The sequence below is a fragment of the Anser cygnoides genome, chromosome 21 (genome assembly GCF_040182565.1).
Source record: "Anser cygnoides isolate HZ-2024a breed goose chromosome 21, Taihu_goose_T2T_genome, whole genome shotgun sequence".
Lineage (NCBI taxonomy): Eukaryota > Metazoa > Chordata > Aves > Anseriformes > Anatidae > Anser > Anser cygnoides.
The window spans coordinates 8552473-8565631 of NC_089893.1; the positions used below are offsets into that span (position 1 = coordinate 8552473).

Below are 13159 nucleotides of genomic sequence, written 5' to 3' on the forward strand. Positions count from 1 at the left end.
TACAAACGGCCCCTGGGGGCTGCAGTGCATTTCACACGTCCATCACAGGGCCGCAGCCTCAGCCCTTGGCACTTGGTCCAAATGCAGAGAAAAGGATGCTTCTGGTGCCCCGAGCTCTCCAGCCCCCCTCCTGCAAAGCTACTGTGCGTACCTGGCCCTTGAAGCACGTCTTTATGTCAGGACACCTTTTTTGCCCAGAGTAGGTATATATATATATACACACACACCTGATATGTATATAAATTTACTATATATACCTGAGAAGTGTATAAGAAGTGGTTCTGGGGGCTTTGCAAACACCTACCAACATCGCTTTCGCTTGCTTTCCGTGCAGGGCTTTGGCAAGACTGGCTGGGGCAAAATTCAGCAGAAAGCAAAGTCGCTGTTGTGTAAGTTCAGTTATGGAGAGATTTTTTCCACCAAAATGCCATTTTCTGGTGCCCCCCCTGCCTCGGCAGCACCGACCACGTGGGCTGGGGCGGCTGGCGGCAGGTCCCTGCCTGCGGCACCCGGAGAGGGCTGGCAGCGAGCGGGCTCCCCGACACCTCCCTTCTCCGGCACGGGCTGGAGCCTTGTTTCAATTATTTCCTCCTGGGGATCCGGCCGCTCTGCCACAGGCCCTCGCCTGCCACTTCCCCACTCCTGGTTTTTGTTCTGAGTTTCTTTTGTCCCAGGTTTCCTCCAGGGGGTCGGGCGGGGAGGGGGAGAGCGCAGCCCCTGCGTAGCCCTGGGTTTGCCCATGGGATTCGGTCCCTGAGAGCCATTAGATGTGTGCTGACCGTGTTTAACACATCCCTGGAGCATGCAGGTGTTGCAAGGGTACTGGGATCAGTAGGAGGCAGCGGCCAAGCTGAAAGATGGGGGAAAGAGAGGGGGGGACATGCCGTTATCCTGGCCCCGGCCCCTGGAGCTAACGGCATGGGCATCCTCATGCCGGGTCTGAAAGGTGCTGGGCATCCCCCGTTCATCCAGCTCACCCAGAGAGCCCCAAGCCTCTCTTGGCCTTGTGTCCTATTGCTGCATGAACACCAGCATGAACAGGAGGGTTTCTGCCACTGTCTATCTAGGATTTACCTAATAAGAGCAAATCTAGCCCCAAATATTCTAAAGCCGTGTAAAAGAACAATTCTTGCACCCCCCTTCTCCAGAGCTACCCAGAAATGGGTTCCCCCATGCTGTTGGTTTCCTAAGTAACTTTTTTTTTTTTTGGGGGGGGGGGGAGGGGGGAATGGATAAAAAAGGAGTGCAGACTTCCAGGTCCCATAGGTCATACTGGCACCGCACACCTCTAACAGCGGGAAGTCGCTCCCAGCGATGGCCGGCCGCCGTCTGGCCGCACGGCTCGACGTGCCGGGATGCCAGCGGGTCAGGAGGGACGAGCAGGGCTAAATTCAACCCGTGCTGCAGATGGGAAGCGAGATTAAGCCCTCCTCCGTCATCGCTCCTGTGCCCGGCTCTCCTGACAAAGGCTGGGGGCTGAGCCTGGTGCGAATCCAAGGAGCCAATTTTAGAGCGCACGCCGCGGACAATCTCCGATTGTTTGCCCCGGTTTGAAGTTTTCCCAGCCTCACCGTCATCGCATCCTGTGGCTTGGCAGGAAGGGCTTTGCGCAGGCAACGCTGTGCCAAGCAGCCCCCGAGGTGGGACAGCACGGACACCCCCCCGCCCCCTGTTCCCCCCACCGGCCTCGGGGAAGGGCTGGGTGACCTCCGTTGGAGGCAGCGGGGAAAGTGCCTTGGAAGTGGCTGCACCGAGGGGACCCTGCGTGGAGGTGGCAGCTCAGGGCCACGAGGCCGCTGTGGGGACCGCTGCGGGTGGCTCCAGCTGGGCACAGCTCCGGGGTGCCCGGGGAAGCCAGGACGTGGCCGTGGGATGCTGCAAGGAGCAGGGGATTTGTCTCTGGGCTGCACACCCATGTGGGAGAGCCATCGCAATCGCAGCAGAACTCCTCCCCTTCCTTCTGCTTCAAAATAACGCCTTTTTCCTCCCAGCCAGCTCCCAGCCCCGCGCCCCCAGTGCCTTCTGCCCCTTTTTTTTCTGCCCCACCACCCTCCAGTGCCTGTGTTCCTTTTCATCTGTCAGTGGTTTTGCCAGCTCTGCCCCAAAATGGGGCACGGCCACGGCAGGCAGAGGTACCTGAACCTGCTCCCCACGCACTTCTAGTCTGGGCTCAAGATGTTTCAAAGCTCCCCCACTTCTATTTCTATCCTCATTGTCATCCTGCTTTGAGAGGAAGGTCTATTCTTCCCCACCCCTTTTCTCTCTACCAAAATGGGACATTGTTTCTTCTTTCTTTGATTTAAAAGCCAAAAACAGTTATAGGAAACTGTTCAGCAGATGTTTTACAGTATGAACCTAGAAAAAAAATAAAAAATAATAAAAAAAGAGCTCTCTGATTTTGCTTGAGGATCTATATTTAGCCTAATGCTTCCTCCGATTCAGGGTTTGTGTTGGCATAGACGAGGCGTAGGTTTAAGCACTTTGATTGTAGTATTTATTTTATTCCTCCCATTTGCTGCATCCATTAAAACCCGGAGCAGGAGCAAAAGCAGCTCAGTCAGTGAGGAGGTAAAGTCAGGCTGCCCTGGGTTTCACCAAGGTCCCTGCAGCCCACAGATGCTGGGGCTGGGACTGAAAAAGAGCATTTCTCATCCCATTTGTGTTAGGATAAGTGAGGCTGTGTCCGTCACCGCTGCAGTGCCTGGTGTTTCTGCCCAGGGTGGCAGCACAGGGGGGGGCAAAATAAAAACTCCCAGCTGAGTTCTGTGAAGTCTCTGGGGGAGGGAGACTTACAGGCGCTGAAGTGAATGGATGTTGTGAGCTCTGGTTCCCTGTGACGTGCTGAAAATTTCATGCTCTGATTTTTGGAAACGGCTTCAAGCAGGCCGGCCAGAAATCATCCTTCAAGGCAAAGCAGCCTTCCCCAGGCCAGACTGCCGCTGACTTCAGAAACCCGGGGAGCTGGTACCGGCTGAGCGGATGGGGCTGGTGTCAGCGACAGCGGCCGCGTGTGTTCCTCGAGCACAAGCTTATAGAAAACTATTGCATGTGGGAACTAGAGCAGCCACCCGCTACCTGTGCCCGTGGGCAAGTGATGGCACCTACCACCCTGCGACGTGCCTGCAGCGTGGTGACAGCGCGGTGACAGCACGGTGACGCCGCGCCGCCGTGCTCTGAATCAGCCCTTCCTGCAAGCCTGGCTCCCTGCTTGCCCGAGCCAAAATTTCCGTCTCCTGCTGCGGGGCATCCGCCCTGAGCCGCCGGCCTCGTCTCGTCCCGCCACCGCCCTTAGTCACGGCTGAGATGGCATTTTTAAATCCTGCCCTTGGGGAAAACCTAAGGGACGTGCGCGTAGGCGGACAAGGCAGCAAGCTGGCTTGCAGAGGTGCAGCGTGCCCCGGACGTGCATTCAGGTCCCTGGATATGGAAGCAGGAGAAAGAGGCTCAGAAGTGCCCTCAGGAAGCAGTTTTTTTCCCATTTTTATGCTGAAAACCCACGGGTTCAGAGTCTATGAATAGAGGGAAGAGTAGGACTTAGTGCTGGGTCTCCTAAGACTGATCTGCAGTGGGACAAGACCATGCAGGAACTGTGCGGGTCAGTAGGAAATGGAGAATCATCAGAAGAGGAAACCCAGGAATTTAATGCTATTTGAGGGCAAATAAAATGCATGTTAATGGAGATTTCTTCTGCAGCTGATGCCGTGACCTAGCTCAGAGATCCTTGGAAAACCTCCTTAACCCACTGCAGAGCCAAATCCAGGACCAAAAGCAAACCCCACACTCACTTCTTGTTGAAAGCTTTCAGTCAGAAAAGGCCCCCCCGGGGTCTTACCTCCAGGGCTGCAGACCCAGAGCAGGGGGAGCAGAGTGCCCCCAGGTGTAAGGGCAGGGGGGGATTGCTCGGTGCCGGGACGTGGGCTGGCCCCGAACGGGGCGCTGGGCAGAGATCTGCACGGCAGTTTCCAAATCAAAATCAAAGCTATGTTTCCAGACATTAATGGCTTGTTTGTAGTCTAAGATGGTGGAAAACCAGATAAAAGTTGTAGCCCAAATGACCTGTTTGATTTCCAATAGGGCATTGTTTGAGCAGTTTCTAAATAGCCTGCATTAGAAAGACAGAGCAATTAAAAAGGCAAACTCACCCAAATTCATGGGCTGTGCTCTGGGATGGTGGAAGGATAAAGGTCTAATTCATAGAAACATCTTTGGCCCCTTTATTTAGGATTTCTGTATATTATATATGCAGACAAGCAGGAATGTCAGTTTTTCCAGACTGCTTTTTGCATAAATTAGGATCGCTCGCTGTTCATCAGCTAACCCCGCCGTGACCCCCTCCCAGCCATCCCCCCTCGCCCTGCCTAAAACCAGCGGGCCCGTGCCGGCCGCTGGGGACTTCTGCAAGCACTCGGCAGGGGGAAGCTGGGGCAGCCCCAGGAGACTTTTTGGAGCTGTGGTAGAGATGGGGAGGTCACTGCACCCCTGGATGGCATGGGCCCACTGCGTGCCTGCCTCGCCCAGCCTCGCAGGACGGCTGCTGGGGTGTTTTCCCCAGGTGGTGCATGGACGAGTGCCTGAGGACCTCTGAGGGTGGGGGACATCTGAATTGCCCCCAGAGATGCTTCTGCTTGCACCGTGGTGTGGTAGGGTCCCGCGTGTGCCCCGGCACCCGCTCGCCGCATCTCTCGGCGGGCTCTGGAGCGCAGATGAGCTCCAGCGGCAGCTGGGCGAGGACGCCTCGGGAGATGCGGAGCCTGTGTCTGGGTGGAAACCTGCTCGGGCCGCTGATAAATGAGATGCTGCTGCTTCCCCTCCCACCCACACACTTCCACTTTCACTTCACATGTGGGACCCAGCACTGCGATCTGGAGCCGGGCTGTAAATAACCCCGCCATGAGCAGCCGGCCACGGTGACAGCGCAAGTTATCCTGCCCCTGCGGGCGCTGCTTTTCGTCCTCCTGGGGCGCTCGGTGTCCTGCACGGCCGGGACGGGCACACCGCTCCGGGGGTGCCACCTGCGTCCCGTTATCCGCCGCTCCCCTGGCAGTGGATGGAGGATACAGAAGAGAATCCATCCGAACGTGCGTGGTGGAGGACCTAAATATGGGCTTAAATATGAGAAGACACAGCTGCTCACAAAGCCGGCTCCTTTCCCAGTGTCACAGACAAACTTTCCTTGACCTGGAACCATGTGGAAAATAAACAGAGAGGTAAAGGACATGTTAATAACTCATTTCCACAAAACCAAGCCTCGCATTTCTGCTACTGTTCCCTCCTCCTCTGCGTGCTGTAACAACAAGAAGCGTTTTGTACGACATCTACCTTTTGGTGTTGGCTCGGACGCGCACCGAGAGCACGGCACCGAAATGTCTCCCACCTGGGCTCCGCGCACAGCTCCCCGGCCCTCCGGCTCCTCGCACGTCAGCGCAGGACGATAATGTTTTCTTGGCGCAGCCCGGAGCTGCCGAGGCACTGCCTGTTCCTGGCGGTGCGGTGGTACCCAGGAGGGCGCGGATTTTGGCTGGGCCTCCAGAGAGCGTCGTAAAAACCACAGCGCCTTTGTTACACACCAGCGTGCGTTGTCCGATGGATAACAAAAAGATCTGCTTGATATGGGGAAGAAAATGAGAGTTCCCCAGGTTTATCAGCTAACCATGTAAAAACCTTTTTTTTTACAGCATTTTAACCCAACGACAATCTTATTTTTTAAAAGAAGAGGCAAAGGGAAGAAGTGAAGTGATAGCAATTCATTTTCTGCATTGCTACAGCAGCCTGAGAAGCAGTTGACTTTTTAAAAATGTCAACATTTTCACCAACGTTTTGAATACTACAGCAAGATGCAGGGAACATTTTATCTGATAAAAGAAAATAAAAATAAAAATCTCTCTCTCTCTCTCCTTTTTTTTTTTTTTTGCCCCCATGTTAATAGTAATTTAAGTAATAAAGAGCAAGTAATTATCTGGCTGCTGAATTCATTTGGAAATCTGGCCAGATGTGTTCTAGCAGGAATCGTTAGTCAACAACATTTTGTAAATCTGATCTTCATTTATATGCTTGCCTGGGAAACGAGCACTTCTGAAATCTGGCTTTATAGTCCTAGATTAAAAGATTTTGGGTGAGGATTTTAATTTACAGATTTGAAGAGGTTATGCGTGACACAATCCTATCTGCTTTTCTCCGAGTACATCAGATAGTCTAATAAAAGATTCCCCTCCCAGCCAACAGGCCTAATATTTCTTGAAATCAGAACTGGCAAGCGATAACTGATTTTCCAGTTAACATATTCATAAATGATAATGAATTTACCTTTTTATTACAGCCTTCAAGAGCTCCTGAGAACCTTTCCCCTGTGCTTTTTAATGGCCTGAGTGGGGCAGACACCTGCGCAAAGGAGATTACACCGATAATATTTATGTTGGCTTCTAGAAAAGTGATTATTCTTTGTGCCTACAAGGCAAAATTTGCAAATTTGCATATTAAGGGCACAGACTGGCAATGTTATGGCTAGAACTTCCCTAGAGATGTTGCTTCACTTCAGACTTAGAGCTGAGTGGAAATTTCTCACTTCCTCTTCCAGAATGAGAAGATGGATGGCACTTGGTGTTATTTCTGGTTTTATCATGTATATATATGTACGCGTATTTATAGTCATGCGTAGAGAGGGAGATTGTACTAAAAATGAAAACTCAGAGTAGAACGAAGGAATTTTTCCGCACATTGTATCACACGCAAGCCAGTCTCACATCTTCAGACACCGGCGTTATTTAAAGCTGGTTTCTGCACGGGTCTCATGCCCCTTACAGAAGTAAGAAAAACCATGTATGAGCGGGTTTATAGCAATTAGCTCAATGCATATGAAGGAGAATTAGCTGCAGCAGCTTCTAACCTAATGTAGACCCGCTAAAGTCATGTGTGGACCCGTTTTAAGCATTCAGGATGCTCCTGTGCCCCCGAACTGCCTCTCTTTTTAGTGTATATCCTAAATCCATCACATCATGTCCAAGATGATGGATCTGAGCTCCTGCTTGACCCAAGGATGGAAACGCACTGCTCTCTTGATTTGGGGACAAACATTTCCCCTTGACTTGGGTAAGGCACACCGTATTCCTGGGCTCCACCCAAGGAGGCAGTGAATCAGGTCCTCATCCCATGCCAGCGGGGCCAAAAGGGCTGAGCCCTGGTGGAGCCTCCGCTTTGCTCTCGGGGCCAGCCAGTGACGGAAAGCCTCAGCACCTGGAGGCCAGATGTGCACGGCTCCTGGGGGACCGCAGCTGAACCATCTGTGGCACAGGCTGCGTGTCATCGTCTCGATTTTGAGGAGGGTCAGGGGGGAATGCTGCTGCAGCCTGGGCTAACCTGCCGGGACATTCGCAAGCACAGGCACCACCCTGATCTGGCCGTATCACCTTTTCCCAGGGCAAACAGTGGCCAGGCAGATAACCCTCCAAAACAGATCCCCACTTGTACCGGGGTCACTGTGTAACGCCAGCTGAGAGCAGACACTCAAGCACTCAGGGCCCTTTTATCAGTTCCCGCTCTGTTTTTGCAGCATAATATGGAAATGAGGATACTTACAGATCCATGAAGTGATGTGGAGGTTTATAACACGCAGCTTCTCACCCTCAGTTGTTTACAACCCTCTGGTGGACCACGAGTCTGAGGGATCTCTCCCTGGCAAGGAGTCTGGGGGCTGCAGGGGGTGAACCGGGGCAGACGTCAGCCAGGGTAACCCCAGCACTCTGGCTGGGATGAATTTTGCCCCAGGGGATCAGTGTTCATCGTCCAGCTCCAGGACACAAGCTGTGAACTCCCCCAGTCGCAGCCATCCTCAGGGTGATGCTAATCTCACTTTCCATCCATTCCTCTACCTGCAAAGTGCAGATAAGGATTTCTCAGCATACCGGGACAGGGCTTCCAGGAGGAGCCCAGGGGTCATTCGTGTGCCCCTGAAGTTAATCAGCCTACCTGTGCACAACCTGTAAAACATCCCCGAGACATCTCAGATTCAGTAAAAACGTTAATAACTGCTTTAATTAGACACTAATGAATCATTTTATATTTTTTTATGGGTATGAAGAAAATCCAAACCATCTGGAATGGAAAGTACTTTGTGTGCGCTATGGTTTTATAAGCTCCATGAACCAGCCTAAATTTAACCCGACTTTTTGTTGCCAGCTGCAGCACCTGGCTGAGGCGACTGAAGTGGCAGCAGCGACCCCAAAATCAGGCGGCCACGTGCAAGCAGTGCCTCAGCCGAGCGAGGTGGCCTGCACGCAGCAGCCACCGTGCTGCCTTCGAAGAGACCTCTCCAGGCAGAAGCCTCTCCGTTTTGCAGACACACAGTCGATTGGACAGCCATAATACAGAGGCTATTAATATATAGATTGCTGGATCGGAAAGACCGTCTGCTGCAGAGCAAAGCCTCCAGCCCAGGGAAAGACATCTTGCTCGCAGCTGCCAGCGGGGTTATCCTGCAGCCTCGGGAAGAGTTGCCCAGATAAAAATTGATTGCTGGATGCATTCCACTCCTTTGGCGCTCAGACGTGACCGAGCCTTTGTACCAAAGCCCAGGAGGCTGGAAACCTTCCTGAGAAGATGGAGCCCTGTAAATAATTTCCTGAGTTAAAATAGCTACAGGAGCGATCCGTGCCGTACGGCTGCAAGTTCAGCAGGTAACGTGTGCTCGTGCCACCTGTCGCTGGGCGCTTCCAAGTCCCCGCAAGGGCTAGCACAGATCCATGCTTTGCTTAGGAGCTTGTGAAAATCCTCGAAGGACCCATTAATGGGTTTATGTGCATACATGCTGTGGGTGGGCGGTTTTGGCTGTTTGTCGCTCCGTGCGTTTGAGCGACCCGGTTCTCCTGGGCTGGGAGGTGAAGAACAGGAGGGTCCTTCGCGCCTGTGAGCACGGCGGTTTCGCACATTTGGTTCCTCTGGGAAGCATTTGGCAGCGGTAGATGCCACAGAAGCCTTGTGCAGGCAGAAATTAAGAAATTACCCACGTGATAGTGTCTGCAAATACTGTTTCAATCTGTGCTTTGTAAATGTCCACTTAGCTGGGAGTAGCCAAAATACCAGGTTTTGGACTAGGAAAGGAGGTCCCTGGGAGTTATTTCTCCCCGCAGGCTCCGCAGGGCTTCAGACTGCATTTCCAGTGATGGCACTTAGACACATGCTGCTGCTTTTTTTTTTTTTTTTTAATGGTAAGGATGCTGCAAACTTCCTTGTAAGCTGACCTCTTCTGCAAGTTTTCTGGCGTCAGTGCATTCAGGCAATAAGGGCTGAATCCCGTGGCTGTCCTCTCACTGTTATATTAAACTTTACTACCAGGATTTCTGGGAGAAATCAGAGCAGATGTTCCCGGCCTCCCATTTCATCCATAAACAAAATGTCCCAGAACAGCACATTTTGGTGTTTGGGCTGCGAATGCTGAGGGGACAGCAAGAGCCTGGGGCTGCCGTAGGACAGGGGCAACCGGAGCAAAGCAGGAGCTGCGCAAAGCGGAGATGGGAGCAAACCAAGGGGGAAATCAGGTCCTTGTGGGTGATTTTGGGCTGCAGAGCTGAGGCTCGCGCCCAGATCCCAGAGCTGCCATGTGCTGGCTGGGCTGGGGGATGCGAGAGGGGCTGGGACCCGGTGCTTCACCCCGCTGCTGGGGCTGCTGGCTGGGGCTCAGCCGAGCAGGAGCTCAGGAAGGTGGCGTGGCGGGGACGTGTGCCGGAGCAGAGCGCATTTCCAGCCTGGAGCCCTCTCCTGGAGGAAAAAGCAGCTCTGCAGGACGGGTGCATCCTCCTGCATCCAGGGGCTGGGGGTGGCACTGGGAGTGTGGGGGTCCCAGCCGGGCTGAGAGGCTCGGGCAGGCCAGGAGGAAGGAGGCAGAGCTGTTCGGAGCAGAGCGGGTAATTTAACCCCAAGTTTTAGGAATGAGCCCACTGCAACCTGTGTTTCTGCCTCGTCCCTTTCTCTGCCCAGTCGGGAGAGCGCTCGCCTGCTCTCCGAGCCCTGGCAGCCCCCTGTCTGTGTACAGCATCCCCAGAGAGCCCCTGCCCTCTGGTAGTGCCTGGGTTAAAGCCGCCTGGGGGGTGATGCAGGATGGGACCATCCACCTCCAGCAGAGGAAGAGGCTGACCCAGGGGCTCCCAGTGCTGCCCGAGTGCTCTCCCCACTACGGGTCTGTGTATAAGTGGAGATTGCTCCAGCCTTTATGATTTTCAAAAGAAGCAGCAGCTACCCTGGCTTCTTTTGGCATTCCTGGTACCAGGAGCACACGGTGAGGGTTTTGGGGCACAGCATGCTCTGCTTGTGGCAGCAGGGGAGCCTGGTGGCCGGATCCTGCCCATGCCTGGGGGTGAGGCAGACACCCAAAAGCACAGCGGTGCCTTGGGGTGTGCGCAGGAGCGGGAAGCCCAGAGGTGCCCAGGGGACCTTGGACGGAATAGCAGTTTCTGGCATCAGGCACTGCCAGGCTGAGCTGAGGTTAGGGGCTCGGCGCCCGGGCTGTTGCTGGATAAACCTTGCCCAGATCGCGCCCTGAGTGCCTTTTTTCTCGGCCTCTCTGCAAGAATAACGCCCACCTCACGGGGACTCGGTGGGGCCGGCTGACCCCCTCATAGCACACCGAAACCCCGGGACAGCTCAGCAGGAGCCCCCAGCACAGCAGCAGCCGTGCAGACCCAGCGGCCGCCGCCGAGGCCGGGCACCCCACGGTGGGCTCGCGGCGTGACATCTGCCAGAGGTGGTGGCCCTTCCTGGCTGGCGGTGGCGGCCAGAGCGTGAGCGGCGTGGAGCTCGCCTTTCCCACCGCCCTGGATGCGGGGCTGACCACTCCCCCTCCCTTTGAATAGGCGGCCCTGCCGCAAACACTATGGTATTTCCATCCTCTCCAGCTCCGGCGCAGAGGATAGCACCAGGTAGCTGGAGAGAGATCGGAGACAAGTGTGGGAAGCCGTGGAGGACATAAGCTTTTTCCCTGGTCTTCCAGATAAGTAGTAAGTGGCGGTGGGGAGAGAGTCGCTTTAAACTCTGCTGTGGGCTGTAGGTACCTGTGTTCATTTTCAGGATACGTCTAAGATTTGTTTTGCCGGTGATTTACTTTTTCTCTCTCCATTCCCAGTTTCACCCAGTAACTGATTCATGTGTTTGCTAACGGTACCGCAGGGTCTTATAAGTGTCTGAGCTGATGCTTCCCTTAAAAAATCCTTTTTATTTTTATATAGAGAGTACATAAAGTTTATATGCATGTTTTGGAGAATGCTATTGTGTTCCTCATCTAGGCAGAAGGCTGCGCCTTGGCATTATTACAGTGGATTGCATTTGCAGTTCCTCCTATTTTTCGAGTTAGGTTTTTGTTTTCTGGGTGGTGGTTTGTTGGTTTTCGCTGTGAGGAGGGGGAGAAGCGAGGTGCCCGGGCTCAGATGCTCGCTCGGCTCACTGCAGCCAGTGCAGCCGGGGGCACAGACACACGGATGGGGAGCGGACAGGCTGACGTTCACCCCTCAGATGGGGCTCGCTTCTGTCTAGGGAGATGCTACAGGGCGTTCGCTGCTGCAGTTCTGCGTGTTTTCACTAGCAATGGCATCCCCCAAAGGGCAGAAAATGCCACAGGTGCCAGTGTTTGCGTTCGGTAGGAGCTGGAGTCAGGAGCCCTGAGTGTGGGAGCTGTGGGGATTTGTGGCTGCGCCGCTGCGGTTCCTGGGGAAGGGCACAATCCTGCACCCCTCGCCCAGCCACAAGGAGCCAGCAGGAGCCGCGAGTCCCTGAGACACGCACGCAAGGCCTTCCCCCTTCCCTTTAGCCTCTAAATCCTCGCTTTGCATGTGGCCACTCGCTTGGTACTGCAGTTACGATCAACTTCCCATCCTGTGCTGTCAACTGACACCTTTGGGGGCTGTGGGCTGGGTCCGGAGCTGTTTCCTGGTTGCAGCCTCATTCATGCTGCCTCTAATCCGGCTGCGTTTTGGAGCTCGCCCCTGCCTGTCCTGTAAACAATTTTCTGGCAAGCCAGATATTTGCACCTCGGGCAGCAGGGAATGACTGCTCTCATCCAGTGGTTGTGAGGTTTTTGGAAGATTGCAGAGCGTTTTGTGCACCCGGCATCAGGACCTGTGCATGTCCCCAGCCCTCAGCTTCACCCCTGGGCTTTCGGGGTACCACGCACGTCTCCAAACCAGAAAACGCCCCTGCGCTATACTTTTTTACATCGGACAATGTACAGAGAAACTAGTTTCTCTTTTCTAACTTTCTACAGCTGTTTGAATACTTAATGCTTAGCATTTTCAAAACACCAGCAGATTTGGGCAGTCTGGTCCCAAACAGGGAGTCTGGAGCAAAACACCAAAGCACAGCTGGGCCTTTGATCCCACAGGGCAGTTTGGGCTCTGTGACATGGGCAGTGCATGTTCCTTGTGGGGCCAGATCCTTTCCCAGGGTAGGGGAACCCTTGCAGAACAGCGAGAAACATGTCCTGTTCTTTCCCCATTTGCTTTGCCCCACCTGGGGATCTGGCCCATGACGCTGTGCTGTAAGTCTGTTATTTCACAGAGGGAAATACATGAGTGAAATAACAGATGACCTAATTAACCCCCCCACCCATTCACATCTTCCTGCTGCTGCAGATAGCTGCTCTGATCCAGGAGCAGCAGTGTGATTATTGGCAACCACCTCCCTGCTTTAGCATCCCACCCAAACCCCCTGCTCGGCACCACCTGCAGGTGTCACTTCGCTATAGATTTGGTGATGCCGTCGATGGTGGCATTACTCTGGCTAAATTACGATATAGAAGCCTAGTAGTAGATGAATGATCAGGGTAAAGGAGAAGTCTGAAGAAGAAAGCAGCTCACACCCAAGCGCAGAGAACAAGGGTGTGTGTGCGTGCCTATGAGACTGATCTGAACCACAACCGTGCTGGCGCTGCCTTGTCAGCAGCCATCCTGCCCAGCCGGGGTTTGTCTGGCCAAGCAGGCAGGCTGCCAAGGCACCACCAAATCTCCTTCAGGTCTGGCACTTACCGAGAAAAGCAAAGGCACGGCGTTAGCACAGGGAGTGATGTGCAGATGGGCAGCCCCCCGCCCCACGAGCTGCGCCAGACCCAGACCCAGCACCGACAAACTTCGTAGGGCAGTGCCAACCCCGCTGCAGTCACTGCTACGAAGTTAAGGCAGAG

At 54.0% G+C, this 13159-nt stretch overlaps 1 protein-coding gene across 1 annotated transcript in view; it reads left to right on the forward strand.

Moving 5' to 3' along the window:
* The first annotated feature begins 10851 nt into the window (after nt 1-10851).
* ETS1 (ETS proto-oncogene 1, transcription factor) overlaps nt 10852-13159 on the forward strand; it is a 77414-nt gene continuing 75106 nt past the window's right edge. The window contains exon 1 of the mRNA XM_048063358.2: nt 10852-10985. The gene's annotated coding sequence lies outside the window, so the exon portion shown is untranslated. The remainder of the gene's footprint in view (nt 10986-13159) is intronic.